Source organism: Phalacrocorax aristotelis, chromosome 11 (genome assembly GCF_949628215.1).
Source record: "Phalacrocorax aristotelis chromosome 11, bGulAri2.1, whole genome shotgun sequence".
Taxonomy (NCBI): Eukaryota; Metazoa; Chordata; class Aves; order Suliformes; family Phalacrocoracidae; genus Phalacrocorax; species Phalacrocorax aristotelis.
In genome coordinates, this window is record NC_134286.1 from 12,867,472 (window position 1) to 12,884,791 (window position 17,320).

The window sequence follows — 17,320 nt, forward strand, 5'->3', positions numbered from 1 at the left end:
CTTAAGAGTTTTTTTCCCAACCTAAAACTAAACCCAAACTGATGACCTGAAGTTCTGTTGAACTCAAACGAGACCTGAGCCAAAACAACATCAGTGACAGTCAAATCTGACATGAACTGAAAAATGCACTGGTTTGACTTTCCAGCAGTTACAGATTGGTGGAAAGTAATGAGGAGATTCAAGTGGACAGGCAAAGCAATCCACTGGCACAGTGTAAGCATGAAGCGCAGATTAAAAAATGTGTAGTCGTCACATTGAAAGGCTTCTGCCTTTGCCTCTGAAAGTCACTGGGAGAGTGTCTGGGACAGGTACTGTATAGTGGTAGCTCCACCTGTATACCTCATATTTTGTATGCATCTTTATTCTAGCATTGCCATCAGAAGAAAACCACAAATTAGTACAGAAATCTTATATCCATTTTTGCACATCATACAGATATTCTGAAGAGTATGATGTTGTAGTTCAGAGATACGTGTACAGGTTGGCTCATGGAAGAGGCTGTGGATTTCTCAGTATACCAACTACCAAACACTGCACGACCTGTCCTGAGTGTGGGCAGTCCGTTCAAGCATTTCTGCAGAGGTTTCAGCTACACAGTTCCAGTGGCTCTGTATCTAGGGGCTACACGTGTCTGCACTGGCTGTATGCATGAAGCAGGACCTGCTGGCTTTTGGTCCAGCACCAAAAAATATTTAGCTTTCTCTTCACATGGGAAATACAGTTTCTTCTTATTTTCTGTATCAATAGAAATATAATTTTTGTAATTTCTAAAAAACTTACTAGATTTGAAAACTATTTCTGCAAAAATCCTTTATCTGCCTCCCTTCAGAAGTGCAGCAAATCCTAATATGATTTATTGAATGTCCTTGCTCCCGAAAGGCATTGTGGCTACTGAAATAATGAACTACTCAAAAGTCACATTTAATTTACTTCCAAAGAAACAAGCTAGCATTGCTCAAGGTTGCTGGGGAAACAGGAAAGCTGCTTTAGATCACTTTTCAGCAGAGAAGACTTGCTGATATTTTGCAATTTGCACATGTTCACCATAACTTTAACAATCTCTTATTTTCAGAAACCTATTTCTGGCTTTGTGTTAAATATTTGTCTTCATTCCCACAGCATGGCCTTGTTTTCAGCTGTAGATTCAGATTCAGAAATCTGACTTAAAAATAAGCTCTTTTATCAGAACTGTGTACATATTTCTTCTTTGGGGGCCCATTTGATCAAAGAATGCATCCAATTTCAGCCTAAGAGAAGCCCACAACAGGCATAAAAATCTCATTTCTTGGGTTTCTACAGTACCAAAGTTGTATGCAATTTCAGCTGATCAGACCCTTTCCAAAATCTTTTATTGGTCACTCTTAGACTTTTCTGCTTTAAAGAAAAGTTCTAATAATTTCCAGAGTTGTAAAATTCAGTTACTGCATTCACTTACTGCTCTGCTATAAAGAAAAAGGAAATCACATTTAAAAGCAACATGCGCAATTCTGTTGAATTCTGCTAATCCTTCTACTGGGGATAAATCAGAACCCCCCTTTTCCGTAAGCTGCAGTATACAGATGTGATTTAACATGCACGAATCCTGTGCTACCGCATTCATTCCCAATTTACTGAAAGTTGCAGTGGTGACAGGAATGGACAAACAGAGGCTTATAAGGAAGCCTGTCTTTGACAGTAAGAGAAGCTAATATGCAGAGAAATCAGTTAGTTTTTGGTATTGATAACCTGGTACAATTCATTTAGGTATAAAACTATGTTCTGCCTCACACAGTGGGGTCAATTATTTATAACAAGCTTAGAATTTACCAAGTACATGGCACAGCTAGGATTAGCTCTCAAGGCCTGCAATGCTCAGACCTGTGCTTATTGCTAGAAGAATGTTTTCTCACAATACCCAGTTTTGTACAAAAGATCAATCTGCTAAAATCATATGATTTCATGGGTAGGAATAAAAGAGTTATCTATGCATTATTGTTTAATTATTACATTATTTACCTTTTAGAATCCCAGAATTACATCAAGCACAAATTAAGTTAAAACCAAAGAAAAATATTAGTGAAAATTAAAGTGCTTAAAATGGTTGATGGTATTGAGTCCAGATTGCTCTCAATTAGTCTTATAGAAACACAATTTAGAAAATAGCCTAAAACAAAAGATGCATAATATCTCTAATGTGGTGGCGGTACACATATGGCTTGGTTTTTTACAGATATTTAGGTAATAGGTGATGTATTTTGAAATATCTACCAGATAATTTCCCAGTTTTGCTATCAACATACTTTTGGTTCAGATGTTGGGCATAAAATTTCATCACTACTGTGTTTGCATTGTTTTGTTCATTAAATTTCCTACATACATCTCATGAAAGTGCTTTTTGCGTTCGTTGCCTAATTGTATATTTTGAGACTTTTGGTGACATTCCATCAAGGCTTCAGCAAATTTTGCTCTATTTTAAACTCACTGTGTTTTAAAGCCACTGTAGCAATGTTTTCAACTGAATGCTGTATTTTATCTTCTTAACTCATAGTGCTATCATCCACTAGGATGAACTAAAGAGAGCAGAAAACAGAGAACTCTGAAAGGTAGGTAATCAGAAGGAAGAATGGGGGCAAGGGGAACAGCACAGTGGAGATTTGGACCATGGCAGGTTTGAATACAACAAAGGCAATAAATTAATAGAAATAATGAGGGATGAGAGGAAAAGTTTCTGAGCAACTGAAGATAAGGTAAAGGGCTTGTTGCAAAAAGACTAATCTTAGAAAAGAGTGCTTTACTTTCCACTGAAGTCCTGCCTGTAACCTTAACACAGGAATCCTGCTGCGCCCGAAAGGAAACAGGCCTGGGACTCAGCAGGAAATCTCTCTTGCTGCAGGGCATGCATACTTCTTCCTACTGCTGGGGAAGACAGGTAGACTGGCTGCCTCCCCTGAAAATGTGCCAGTGATGGGGAGCTCTGGAAACCTGTTGTATGCTGCTCAGAGTTCATTGATCATTCTTTTGCAAATGTAAATGTTGCTGTCCTCCAGCCTTGTGACAAGACATATTGCTGACATAATGGGCTACAAAACTGGAACATAAGAGGGTAGCCAAGCCAAATTTCAGAAAGAACTCTTGATGGCCGTTTACTGCACAATACTGACAAAATACCAACTAAAATTGGGAGGTCTTGGAATCAACTCAGGAATGATTCACTAACTAAAACTCACTAACAAGCATTTTATAATTCAAAGAATTTTATTCTTAGTATTGTAGTCTCTCTGGTGTTAAAATCCCAGAGAAGGAAGTGGGTTGTAACAGTGACAATATATTCCTATAGTTTGATGCCATTCTTCTTTGCTTAATTAATGTAAACAAGATTTTCTGGGGGAAAGGAAAACAGAAAAATGGGAAGATAGCTTATTAAGATCAGGAACTAATTAGGTCCAGTCAGTCCCAGAGCTGACCCATTGAGGGTCAACACTGCCACACCTCGGTTTATAACAGAGTAAAATTAATGCACCTTATATCGGTTGTGATTTTACTCAAGATACCTGAGGTGTGTTATATATTGCAAGATAGAAACAATAAGTGTTGGGAAATGGCCCTGGGGAGCATTGACCTGCAACCTCCAGCACAGCCACTTTTCATTCGTCACCAGGCAAAGTGAGTTGCTCCTGAGCCAGAAGAGAGTTTGGACAGAAATGCATGTTGGGCTAGTGGCTGCAATGCAAGCACAAAAGTGAGCAGAAAAGGCAACTCTCAATTGACATGTCCTCTCTGAACAGCAGTTATAGCCTTATTAATAAAGGTAATCAGCACATTTGTTTGCAAACATATGAAAAATTATGTACTAATACACCAGATGTGTGTAGTTAGCAGTGTTAATCCATTTAGCCAGGTGCCAGTTGTTTTATTTGTGATGGATTAGAATACGATCATATCAGAAACACAAACTAAAGGAAATATTAGCTGAAATCCAGTCTTAAGAGTAGAAAGCTTTCACTCAGCTCCATTAGCCATCTTACATATTTCATCTTCCCCTTCTATTGTTTCTGAATAAAGACAATGCTCTAACTGAATGAGCAATTCAAACCTGGCTTGTGTTTTGAATAATCTGGCCACATGTCCCACATAGCTACATGTAATTTTCGAAAGAACAATTGAAAGGAGTAGTGTAAAAAAATGATTCCTTTTGGCCACAACAGCAAGCAGTTCCACTAAGAAAAGTATTACTCTGACATCTGTAAGATAATATACCACACATATCTGAAAGATAAGCTTGCTTTCTTGAAGGAAAACCTCCTACAGCTGCCATTGCTCAGAAAAGAATGTCTGAGTTTTTGGTACAATACATCTGTGAGCAGCCAGCTCGGACTCCTCACACAAACAAAGGTGGGTAGTTAGTCTTTTGCAACTCATCTGGAATACTGAGTTATTCTACTAGACTAATTTGGACTGAATAATAGTGTGGTCTGGCTGACCCTGGTCTCTTTTATGGCAGACTCTGTACAAACAGATAGGAGAAGAGTTCCTGATCCACAGAACTTCCAATAGAAAATAACCTAGAGGAAGAGACTCTAGAGAAGGAAAAACCAGATACACATATGCACAGTAAATCTTACCTAATAGAATACCTACTGTCTAGAACACACAGCCTCACAAAATTACTTTGTATATTCAGAATAGTTTTCACCCAAAACTTTCAGAACTGTGAACATTCTTTCCAGATTTTCATCTAGGAAAAGAGAGACAGAATTTAAGTGACTCACCAGAGGTCACAGACAGCTGAGAAAGACCTCACTGGTTGCTTTCTGGGTCCTTTTTACCAGCACGGTCTTGATCATCCAGAGAGAGCTACAAGAAGTGAAACAAAAATGGAGATGTGAAAGGATGTTCTAAGATGAAAACCAGAAGTTCCTAAGTATAGCTTGGTTATTAACTGATAGCTAATTTAGAGCATACTCATCTAATCCTACCTGACGAGTAAACACACTATTAACAGGAAACGTGATCTACTGGAGTAAACACAAGAACTTAGAACAGAATTAAGAGATTTCTGAGAAATCAGAGTTTTGTACCAGAAAACTCCACTTACCTACAGAATACTGTTAAAACACATTTGTGAAGTGCAGAATCCTTTGTGACATAAAGCTAAGCCTGTAGCCCTAAGAATTGCGCAACTATGAACAATTGCACTCACAACGGGGCAAAAATAGGTAATTTCTATCTATATATTATGTTATTGTAAAAACTAGCATAACCTGCATCTCTCTGGAAAGAAAACTGGGCATATGGTTTTTTGCTGTGTTGTACAGTTCATAGACAATGGAGTGACCTACCATGAAAACACAGCAACGCAAAATGTTGCCTTGTGCTGAGAAGAAAAAAGAAGAAAAAGGACAAAATGATCATGGAAAGCATGAAATTCAAAGGGGAAAGTTATTTAATTGCATGGAAAAAGGAATATTAATACGGGGAAAAATGCTCTTCTGTAGAATTAAGAGGGTATAACAGATAACGGAAAATAATAACAATAAAAAAGCCATAAATTCTACTTGATAATGTCAGTTTAATTTAAAATGCTGCTAAATCTCCCAGTATACATTAGTGTGTATGTTAAGATTGGTGTGTTCATAAAGGCACTCCAACAGAAACCACAATGCAATGCTAATAGGGTTAGGTGCTCAGAATATAAGGTAACATAAGTGCTATTTGATGCAAGAGTTGCTAGGGAAGGCCATTTTTTTCTGTCTGTTAATTAAGTGAATTTAGTGCTTTTGAAAGGTGCCAGATTGACAGTCCTGAGTCTGAAGTCCTCTATTCATGGAGCAGCTAGAGCCCAGGCAGTAGCAGCAAAGCTTCCTCACGCTGCCCCTCAACCTTGACCTGGAGGGCTCACCTCCAGCGATGAGCCGGGCCAGCGGCTCAGTTTCCAAGCCTGTTCATTCTCTGGCCTCTCTGGGGAGGCTGCTGATAAAGGTGCTAATTAGGGCCAATTGTAACGGAGGGTTTTGTGCTGTGAACACCTGTCCATTAAGAGCTGAACTGGGAACACCAGCTTTTTTCACAGAGGGCACAGCACAGCCTCTAACAAGTGAGGATTTTTCAAGCACTACTGACCTAGGGCCAGAGCTGAGGTAGTATGTACAGGAAAGGCAGCTTAAGGATTGCACTAAATTTCACCCAACTCTTTTTTACGAGAGTAATGGGAAAAATAATTTTTTAAAGATGATGTCCATCCAACTGCTTTGATGACTCCTTTTCTAGGCAGTTGACTCTCATTCTTCTTGACTTCTGCCTTTGAGATGGGCCTTCTTTCATGTCTATCAAACTATTTTAAGAAAACATTAATGGCTCGGGGCAGAACCGAAGAAAGGCAAATTCAGCAAAGCAATTCACGTTAAGTCTGCTGTATATCTGGAGTGCTTGCACAACCGCCATTTCTCTCTGCCATACTATGGGGAAAGGGTATCAGTCTTGAAAAATGGAGGAGCAGGATGGGACTTGTTGATGAATAAAACACTTCAAATGACCAAGCTGACTTCTGCCTATTTTATGGATTGTTTAGGGGCAGAGGGTGGAATACAGCTTAGTTTCTGTGGAGGAATACTGACTTTCCCAGAACCAAACACAATATCGAAGTTAATGGATGACTGGATGCATGTAATGGTATTTCAGATCATTTCTTATCAGTCTACTTTGATGCAGTTTTTATTCCCTACTGATGATAACCACTACCAATGTAGAAACAAAAACTCCCCGAGCCACCTAGCCTTTTGTAAGTTCTTCCCTTTACCTGATTTAGCACAGGAAAGTAAAATTAAAATCCCACTGTAAATAAATGGAGAACTAAATTGAGGCATCTACAGTGACTAATATAGCACAGTCCATTTTAAAATAAGAGATTCTTTAAATGTGTATATTTTGGGTTTTTTTCAGAAGAGGCTGACTTCAAGCTTTTATTGTCTTTCACCTCCTTCAAGGTGCAATAGAGAGATATAGCAGCTTAGTATTCTTGACATTAGCAAAGAGGCTGAAAAAACATTATCAGGAAAGAGCCAATCTCCTCTAACAGTTGAATAGTACTCACACTGATGATAAAGGTTTGGGTGAAAGATGAAATGAAAGACGTCACTATAGCTGCTTGTAGCAAAACATGCTTTTCTGTAGCACTTTTGCCCCCTGTCTTAAGTGTTTATATTGAATGAATAGTTGGTGCTTTATGTGACTTTGTTGTTGAACGGAGCAATCTACTTAGCATGAACTTTTTGATGGCCTTACTTTCTGAAATGATGTGCAAAGGTTTCATGGATTATGCATTAGTCCCATTAACTTTCCACTTGAAGATAACGTGGGCAGTGGCAGGGCTGATAACGACTGAAGAGAGTGAGGCAGGCCACCACCAAAACCCCTAAGTTTTTGCTCACAGAAATAATTTAAAGTGTCACCCGCAGTAATGTACCTCACCTAAGTGTAATATATGGCATCACATCTAATAAGGGAGATATTAAGTCACTTTGATGACTTCTTCAATTTTTCCTAACTCTCCTGCGAAAACTGGGGAATCTCCTCCTGATTGCTCTCCAGTGGTTTTAATCTGCAACAAGTAACCCCTGTACCTACACGTTCAAATAGTGACAATCATGCACCACATCCGCTTGCTCTCTTAGCGGATATAGCCCAAATCAGGCAGCCACACGTAGGGCTTTGTATAGGGTTATGGGCTAAAGTATAAACTTGTGGTTTGAAATAGGTTTGTAGTTCATCAGTTTGGAGGTAACATTCGAATGCTTACACCTGACCACAGCCAAACCCATATGTGCTTTTTAGGGGAATAAGGCCAAAATTTCAAAAGATGAGTGGTAGTTAGGAGTTCCTTAAAAACTGTGACACTCACATTAATGTTGCTTTAAAATATGTCCCCCTTCCCCTAGTTCTGATCACCACAAGAATAAGTATTAACACCAGTTCTTTTCCACCTTTTGTATTGAGGTTACAGTGGGGCATCATTCCAGGTTTTTGCTTATTTTCACTAAACAGAGAGCCCCATGGGAAGTGATCTGCAGCCAGAATGTTTGGGGTATTTAAAAATTCTAACTTTCATCTGAAAATTCAGCTGGAATCTTTTCTGGCCTGTGGGACAGAAAGCCAGGAAAACCACAGTCTTTCTCCAGAAGTTAAAACTCAAGATAAGAATACAGAAACAAAAAGGTGCATCCTCCCATTGCACAGAGTCCACCTCCTACCACCGATGTTCAACTTAGCAATCATCTCTAGGGCATTTTCACCCTCTAATGTTCTAGGTATTTTGACGGCATTCCTGGATCATGGGTTAAATTTTAGAGGAAACTGACACACAATATTTAGGACAGTGCCAGGAGATAATGAAGTGTTCATCATAGTAACTGGTCTTCATACAAAAAGCTGAGTAGTCTGGTGACAATTAAGAGCTATAGTGAAAATTAAGAGAGGCATTAAAGGATATCAATCCTATGAATACTGACATTGATATTTCTGCTGCCAGCTGACAAAAAAAGTAATTAATTGTTATAGTAGAGAAGCTGATGAAGACACACACACAAACAGACGCACACACAAACAGACACAGACAGCCTGGAATGAAAAGGCAGCATATGCAGGACATGTCCTCTCTTTAAGGAGTCATTCTCAATACTAAAGCTGATTTGTTGAGGACAAAAGGAATGGTACAGATGAAGCAAGGTCAGAAAGGTGAGTAAAAATAAGACAGTTATTATGTCTTTTCTGAAAGCAGAAGCAGATTAGAAAATAGGTCAGGGAGTGCAGGAAAAATGTTATTTGTATTCTGTCAATTTGCAAAGGACATGCATATCTGAATGTAGTGAATTTGTAGTAACCTCTTATTCTGCTCCTAGGGAGTGATGTATTCCATATTATTTCTTATTATTACTAGTATTACAAAAGATTTTTAAAAAGATTTTCCTACTAAAATCAAAATCCTATTGTGATGGATGCTGCGCAAACAGTAGGAGAAAGATTCTGTTGCGAAGAGCCTGTGGGCTGTGGAAGACAGGCAAAGTAGGGGCACTGGCATGAGGACGCGATGTGGCTTGTCAGGAGTCGTACAGCAAAGCGAAAAACAAAGTCTGTCTCCATGTCCCCAACCAGTGTCGTACCCAAGAAAGACATATGCACTTAACAGAGCCACTAAATATTGCATTTTTTTCTGATGTCTCAAAATGGTTCCCTGATAACAGAAACTTCTTTAGCTATTTGGAAAATGGAAATTCTTGATCGTATCCGCTTCCTGCTATCTTGGTCTCAGCCTGCTTTCCTCAAGAATTAAATCTTAAGGTCACGTGCTGTCTGTGGAGGTGTGTGTGAGAGAGAAAAAGCTAGAGAAAAGCAATCAGTCAGTTCCCTTCCTCCTCTTGAAGTCCAAACAAATCTGACACAGTGGCAGAATTCTCAGATGTTCTGCATTTCTAAACTTTCACTGAGGAAAACAGTCAGTGAAAAAAGAACACACCCTTTTCCCCATTGAGAGACCAGTCATCATTTCCCATCACCACTTTCATCTTTTACAGACCTCAAAGATTTTCCACGGCATTTCACACTGGAAATGCAAGCAGAGATTCTACTGCTACTGGAACTACTTGTTCTTGTTCAGAATAATTGTTGCGACATGTGCACAGATACAGTTGATTTACAGCAGCCGATAAGGAACGACTACTAGAGATAAGCCTTAAACCAAATCCTCCCTTTAACATAGGAGGACAGAATGCTGAGGAGAAACAGCTGCAGTTACTAATATTACCTCTTCTTCCAAAGAGATGCATAGGGCTGAGCCAATCCTAAAATCACTGCTGACTCTCCATGCTACTCAATGTGGTATGTTCTAAGCGAAACACTGCTGACTCTACTCTGCTTCTGAATTCCTTTATGCAAACTGGTGTGACTGCAGCTCACTCAGGGGAGCTGAGCGTCCTACCAGGCGAGCAGTGTAACGTAGTGTAATCAGGCTTCCCAAACAACACCAGAACCCTCAGAAGAGCCCCCAAATCTTAGACTGACACCATTCCCTTTCTACCCATTTAAAGGTGGGTTTTTTTTACTTCTCTTTTCTACTCTAATGTTAATGCAGAAACTGGAAGGACAGACAAAACCAACAACTACTTCTAACAAGGAGGAGGAAACTGGGTAGTGAAGGAAAACTCTCAAGACCATGCCCATAAATATATTTTTAGTGCAAGACGACCTCTTATACAAAAAGACTTGATCTAAAAAAACGACAAGCTATTTTAATTGCTTTAAAAATTCACCCCACAACATCTTTTCCTTAAAATGAAGTAACACATTTTAGGTATACATACAAGAAAATGAAAAAAAAGAAGTGCATTTCAAGTACTTTTTTTTTTTCCAAAAAATAATCATGGTAAATATATTTTAACTTGATATGAATATTTGTGTGTTGACATTAGAAAGCAAAGCATTTCTGTAGTAAAAGACATGACCATGGTCTGATTTTTGAAGCTATATAAGGTTGTCTTAAGATTGCATTTTTCTTTAATGATATAAGGGAAACCTATATGCAACTAATTTTTACATACCTACAATGATTCATTAGAAGACTTAAGAATTTTATTGGTTAGCTTTCAAGGACATTTAAAATGAGTTTTGCTTTGAAGAACTTATTGCCTTTCCCACACACTTCCTCTAAATTCCTGCAGCATGTAGGTGAAATGCTCCCTAGAATGGAGATTTCCTTGTGGATGTGCAGATTATTCTTCCTTAGTCTCAAGTATCAATGACTGAAATCTTATCCTAAATAAGCAGCTGACATGTGTAACTAATTTTCAAAAGAACTTTCTTTAAGCTTATTACCAAAGCAACCGCTTTCATTCTTAAGATTTGAGCAATATAAGTACCGGTAATTTCTTTATTACCCAGCATAAAATCCTTTATTATCCTGTATACAAGTCAAAGATATAAGTCACTTCTAATATGTTCACAAAAACCGCTTCAGTGTTTTAGCACTGTATTTCTGATGAGTATCTGTTGTGGAACAACGTAGGAAAGAGTTTCCAATGTGTTGTACCTACCGTTAGACACATTCAAATTAATAACTTCTACTCTCAGCAAAATAATTCACCCACTGTCTAATCTGTAATAAAACATTTATTGTAGTTACAAACCCAAATTCTTGAGCTTCGGCTGTGTAGATTTTGGTTTTAATTTTTATTGGTATCCACGGCTTCTAACCTCTTCATGCAAGCTTTCAAAGGAGATAATCAAAGCAGCAGAAAACTAATCAAGACTGCAGCAGAACAAGTGCGCAGGCACAGTGTTTAGAATTTAACAAGCTTAATGATTAAAAAGTTCTGATGATGCAATGATTTGTCTCCATTGGAGATACAACTCTTAGGATCATTTCTGAACACAATTATTTATAAGCTTAATATTTAACATAGCCTTGAAATTAATTTTGCTCCCCTCAATACTTGTTGATGTTTAATTTTCATATGACTGTTTTATTTAACTGAAACATAACAATGACACTTTACAAACTTTAAGGTGGCTGTCTTTCTTTGCACCGGTTTACCCATAAATACTGCAGAGAAATGGAAATAGAAAGTCCCCTAAAATATAAACTACTGCTGTACAATGAAGTTATTAAAATTGTAGATACACAGCCCTCAGGTTAAGCTGCTCTATAATAACCGTAGCTGTATTCAGCAACTACAAAGGGACAGGATAATTTCTTTGGGAGGCAAAGACATTCCTGGGTGGAAATGAACGCAGAAAAATTCTCTGGCATAACACAGGGCAGCATATGAAGAGAATCCTAGCAGAACATTAATCTGAATAGAAAAATTAGTTTCAATACTTGAGGATATATACTATTATTCTCTGCTCCCTCACTTTCATTGGGAATAGCATTTTGTGAAAGACAATGCAGACTGAGTTGTTTTCACAGAATCATAGAATGGTTTGGGTTGGAAGGGACCATTAGAGGCCATCTAGTCCAGCCCCCCTGCAGTGAGCAGGGACATCTGCAACTAGATCAGGTTGCTCAGAGCCCCGTCCAGCCTGGCCTTGAATGTTTCCAGGGATGGGGCATCTACCACCTCCCTGGACAACTGTTCCAGTGCTTCACCACCCTCATTATAAGAAATTTCTTTCATATACCTAGTCTGAATCTGCCCTCTTTTAGTTTAAAACCAATTCCCCTTGTCCTATTGCAACAGGTGCTGCTAAAAAGTTTGTCCCTGTCTTTCTTATAAGCCCCCTTTAAGTATTGCAAGGCTGCAGTGATGTCTCTCTGGAGCCTCCTCTATGCTGAACAACCCCAACTTTCTCAACCTTTCAGCACAGAAGAGGTGTTCTTCTTGTTCCCCTTGAAGCTCTCTGTGACACCTTGTGGTACACCTTGACATAATGATTTTATTTCTTAATGTGGGAAAAGGTTTCCTATGAAAAGTAACAAAAGAAAGCAACTAGAAAACAATGAGTAACTAGAACAAGGTTTGAACAGAAGATGTAGCTTAGAATAAAGTTGTTTAGGACAAAAAGGCAGGGGAGCTAAAAACTGGTGTTAATTTTTTTACTATTCATGCCTTGAGCCAAAATGGATGGAATTATGTATAAACATTCTTCATTTGATTTATCTGCTCAGCCATTTGACAGTGGGAGCGAAAATACTTTGTGAAAATAGCAGAAGATAACCTACCTTCTGCCCTCCCTTCTTTCCTTCCCTCCTTCCCTCTCTCTCTCTGGAACAGTCAAATTAGAGCTATTTACAGTTTCAGGCCAGAACCAGACACATAGTGAATGCAGCCTCTGGAATCTTGTTTAATTAATATGTATGAAGTCCATTTCTCGTGGAAGTCCTGTAAGTGTTTCTTGCTGTCGTCATCCAGGCAAGGACAGTCCTTGAATATAGCACTGTGATTTAAAAGGTTTGGGAGATTTTTTCTTTTAATCTGTGGTTTTCTGAAATCAGCAACTGAAACATCTGGATGGTAGGAATCCACATGACCAAAAAAACCTGGGTATTTTACGTACTTGTCATATTCAAGGCCGCGGGATGGTAGAAAGGAATTTGCCTGAAAACTCACGCCATTGACCTTGGCAGCCAGGAGCTCCTCTTTCTGTTTGCTTATCTGAGGCTTTTCTACAGCAATTAGACACTGAATTATTGGAAAGTCATAAAGTGCTATGAGATTCACTGGGCAAGCAGTTTAACGGTAACAAACAGAACATGCATCAATAGTTGTGTTGTCTGAGGTAGGCTATTTTCTCAATCTAAACATATTTATGCAAACAATCCTCAAACCTGAACCCTCTCTTTTGTTGTTGGACCAGAGATCAGTCTGCTCCTGATTTAAAATGCATGGCTAAGTTTAAAACTTTAGTAAGTGCCAATCTCTGAATAATCCTTTAAGGATTATTGTAATTAAGGGTCTAATCCTTAGATGCTTCTTAATTTGTGTCCATTTTAAAATCGAGTGCCACTTCTTGCATCACAAAAGGGAGAAGAGGAGGTGAAAATGACAAAGGTTTAAACATTAACAGCCCTTCCTGTCACCTCATGCATCTGAGCAATACAAACAGGTGGAATATTTAAAACCAGGAGGCCATTAAAACCAAACCAAACCACAGAAACCCTACCCCCACAAAAAACCACACCTATGGAAACCAAGGGAGGTTTTAAACACTGAGAAAATGGTTGATGGTAAGAAACATTCTGTGTGCAGATAAGGCAAATATGATTTAAGGACATACATTTTAAGCTGCCACCTCGTGAACCTTCTTTGCATGAACCCTCCCCGACAAGAAATTGTCCTTCTGCCCTATGAAGCCTGCCTTAAGAAAACATCAGTGATAGCAGCTTTTCTAATCACTCTAGCATTTATAGAGCCTTGTTTATCTCGTTAACATGGAAAGAACGAATTGGACAACCAGGCCAACCCAAGTTTTAAAATTCAGCAGAGCAGGAGACGTTAAAGTAACTGAACTAGTGATGCAAACGAGTGAAGACTCATGATCTAATTTAAAAACGTTTGAGATTCAAGACAGGTGCCATACCTATGGTGCACAATCAGTGAAATGAAGCAACGAGGTAGCATTGCTGGGCTACACCACCTGGCAGCAGTATCCTGCCTACACCTCTTAATCAGCTGTCATTGTTTAAAAAGAGTGGTCATTCTTCCTGCTTGCAGCAGTCCTGCTCTAAGCAATGTAAAGAAGGAGGCAGGAAAACCAAGACAATGCTGCTGGGCTTGGAAAGTTAAGCCTCTCTTCCCAATTCTGCTACTGACAATCTAGATCTTGGGCAAGACACAGACCTGTATGTCTGTTTCTGCATTTGTAAAATGAGAATGTTTACAAAGGAGTTAGGGAAAAAAAACCACCCTAGGGATTGTTACGAGTAGAAGAGTGAGAAACACAGTCCATGCAGCTGGTGCTGTGTTACAATTGTGTGAATGCACAGCACTGGAAGCTGTATAAGTTAGAATGGGGGCACAGCAAGGCTTGAAAACAGGGTGAGAAATCATTAGAAGGCATGTGAAAAAAGGCTCTCTCTTGTTTATACCCTTTGGAAACAGCAGATCCTTTTTTTTTTCCTCCCTGAAACATATAAGTATCACAAAGATACTATGCTGGATTATTTGGCAAGCCTTCAGAGGCAGGTGTTGAACATGTAATTATCCTACAGACACCATAAGAATGATTGCTCCATGATACACATTTATCGTTAATCTAATATAGTTTACAGAGTTGGGGTTGGTTTTGGGTTTTTTTTTTGTTTGTTTTTGTTTTGTTTTGTTTTTTCCCTGTGACAAATTACACTGTGCTTTATGGAAATGTAACATTTCGTATGAATGGCTGGGAGCAGCCATATTGCATAGTAATGAGCAAGACAAAGTAGCTCCACTTTTATTTGCAACTGGCTCAGACCTTTCCATTAGCAAATTAAAATCTGTTCAAATTTATTTACTAATATATTAGGAGAAGCTTCAGGCTAACCCCCGTTGACCCGTATTATACAGCAAACAACTGTAGCAGTGAAAATAATTAATAGAATGTATTGCACCTCCTGCTTGTTTCTCGATCACAAGCCGGGGTCAGCTGGATAGTGGGTTTGCCATCTGCATTCTGTTACAAGGCCACATTTACTTAAAAATTATCAATTATATTTTGAAATGACTTCCTTTAATTGAACTCTCTTTATTCAAGGCATCCTCTTATTTTTAAAGTTTCTGAAAGTGTGTACATGAGAAACTTTCCCTTTTCAAAACCAAAAAGTAACTTTCTGTATTACCTGTGCACGCAAATTAGTAAATACACGACAACAGCTACTAGTTACATTAATACCCTACTAGTGCCATTCGGGTGGGACGTATTCCAATAAACTTTCCATTGTCTACTGCACTACTCTAATGAGCATGAAACATGACTGGTGCCCATTAAAAAGTTTGGTGTGTTACCTTCATTCAGAGAAACATGGGCTGCTAATGAGAATGCAACCTGCAATATGTGGGAGTCCATTTTACATGAACACACAAGAATGCTGTATGCTGCTAAGCTCTGCTTCCTTCATTACAAATGACGATGGTGAGTCTTTTCTCCTTTGAAAACAGTTACTTCTGAGGTTTTAATCTAATTTTTAAAGGAGAAGCTGATTTTGAGACATAGAATGATAAAAAAAAGTGGTGAGGAAAAAATACAGTTTCCAATTGCACAGCGAATGACTGAAATTTAGGTGCCAATAAAGTAAATGGTGGGCACATGTACATGCCTCCTTTATGTCAATGCAAATAACTCCTGTAAAAGCTGTCTATGGTGATCAGCTGGTAAGTCAGCCCTACACGAGTAATATTCTTAAGAAGGACGTCAACATGCCACTTTAACATGTCAGTGAAATATCTTTACATTTGTCTGCAAGGAGTCCCAGGGCTGAGTGGTGCTGAAGATGCCAAGTAACAGTGGCACAAAATACACACTCCACGCACATAGTTTTTGCTGGCTGAAACACAAACAGGGACATAGATAGTTGCAGTTTAAACCGTGAGAGAACACATCTGGGGATCTGCAGAGCTGCACTGAGGGAAAACACCAGGTCAGTGCAGTGCCTGGATGTATGAATAAATTTGCATGTTCCTGGATATACTAATAAATTTCACACAATGAATGGAGGTCTATTTTATTATTATATGAATAAAGACAATCATGTCATTTGGGAAAACATACATTTCTGCACAATTTACTTAGTTTTTGACAACTTGTTTTTTGTTTAAAAGCAAACAACAAATAAATGTTCTAGAAAAAACACTAATCAATCGTTCAAACATGTTTAGAAAAAGAGACTGTTAAATAATTATCGTAATTTCTATTAAAAATGAGAAAATCTTCTCTAAAATAACCTGCAAATCTAGACTGACTAAGTATTTCTATTATAATGTATTTCATACATACAAATATGGGGATATTAGCGATTACGTATCACTGTTGACCTCTTGTGGTCACGTCGCACAATTGCACGCGAAAACGTAAGAGTAGCAAGAAAATCGCTGAAACGCTCCCCCTAACCTTAAAAGGAACAAACCTAATATAATTTCTGCAGCATAACAGTGGAATGTAAATTATAAAGTGTGTTTAAATAAGCTTAAACAGTTCAATATTAAAAATGATTCAACCATTAGAGTAAAATTTTTCGGTTTAGGAGGAGTTTTGAATGGAATATCTAGTTCAGGAGTTCCCAAACTTTTTGGACCGTAAGCGTTTGTCAATCTTTAAGATTTGTTGCAGATAATGGATGGAATATAATAAGCTTTATTTATTTGCAAATAAGGAAGCAAAAAAAAAAAAAAGGCAGCCGAGAACATCTTTTCTTAACTGAGAAGAAGCGGTGATGGGAAGGGAGCAGAAGGCAGGTGTTAGGGAACAGATGCACAGACAGGCAAGGGACGCCCTGGCTGGCACTGCTGATAGTCGGTCTCTTACTGTATATTGGTGAGAATTCATGCAATAATTATACTGTAGTGATGAAAGTGAATTTCTGCTTCTACATCCATGGAGCCTAATCCAGTGCACAGCTTTATGTGTGAACCCAGTTACAGAAAGGCGTCCTCTTGCAGTGGAGCGCCGCTTTGCCGTCAGTACAGCTACGCTGCCAGAGCCCTTCCATGGAAATACAGTACATATTAGCAGAAAATTTTTCTATTGATCTATCTACCCTCCTTTCCTGAATTACATTCAGAAAGCATTATTTGTCAGAATATATTGATACTATATTGGTTTTTCATGCCTTCGTAGACTGTTACATCAGCTGGAGCACATGATTTCTTGTACCATGCAA

General features: G+C 38.5%; 1 long non-coding RNA gene across 1 annotated transcript in view; it reads right to left on the minus strand.

Annotated features, from left to right (window-relative positions):
• LOC142063111 (uncharacterized) overlaps positions 1–17,320 on the minus strand; it is a 124,171-nt gene that overhangs the window by 78,533 nt on the left and 28,318 nt on the right. Inside the window, exon 4 of the long non-coding RNA XR_012662638.1 lies at positions 4,749–4,833. This is a non-coding gene — a long non-coding RNA (uncharacterized LOC142063111). The remainder of the gene's footprint in view (positions 1–4,748; positions 4,834–17,320) is intronic.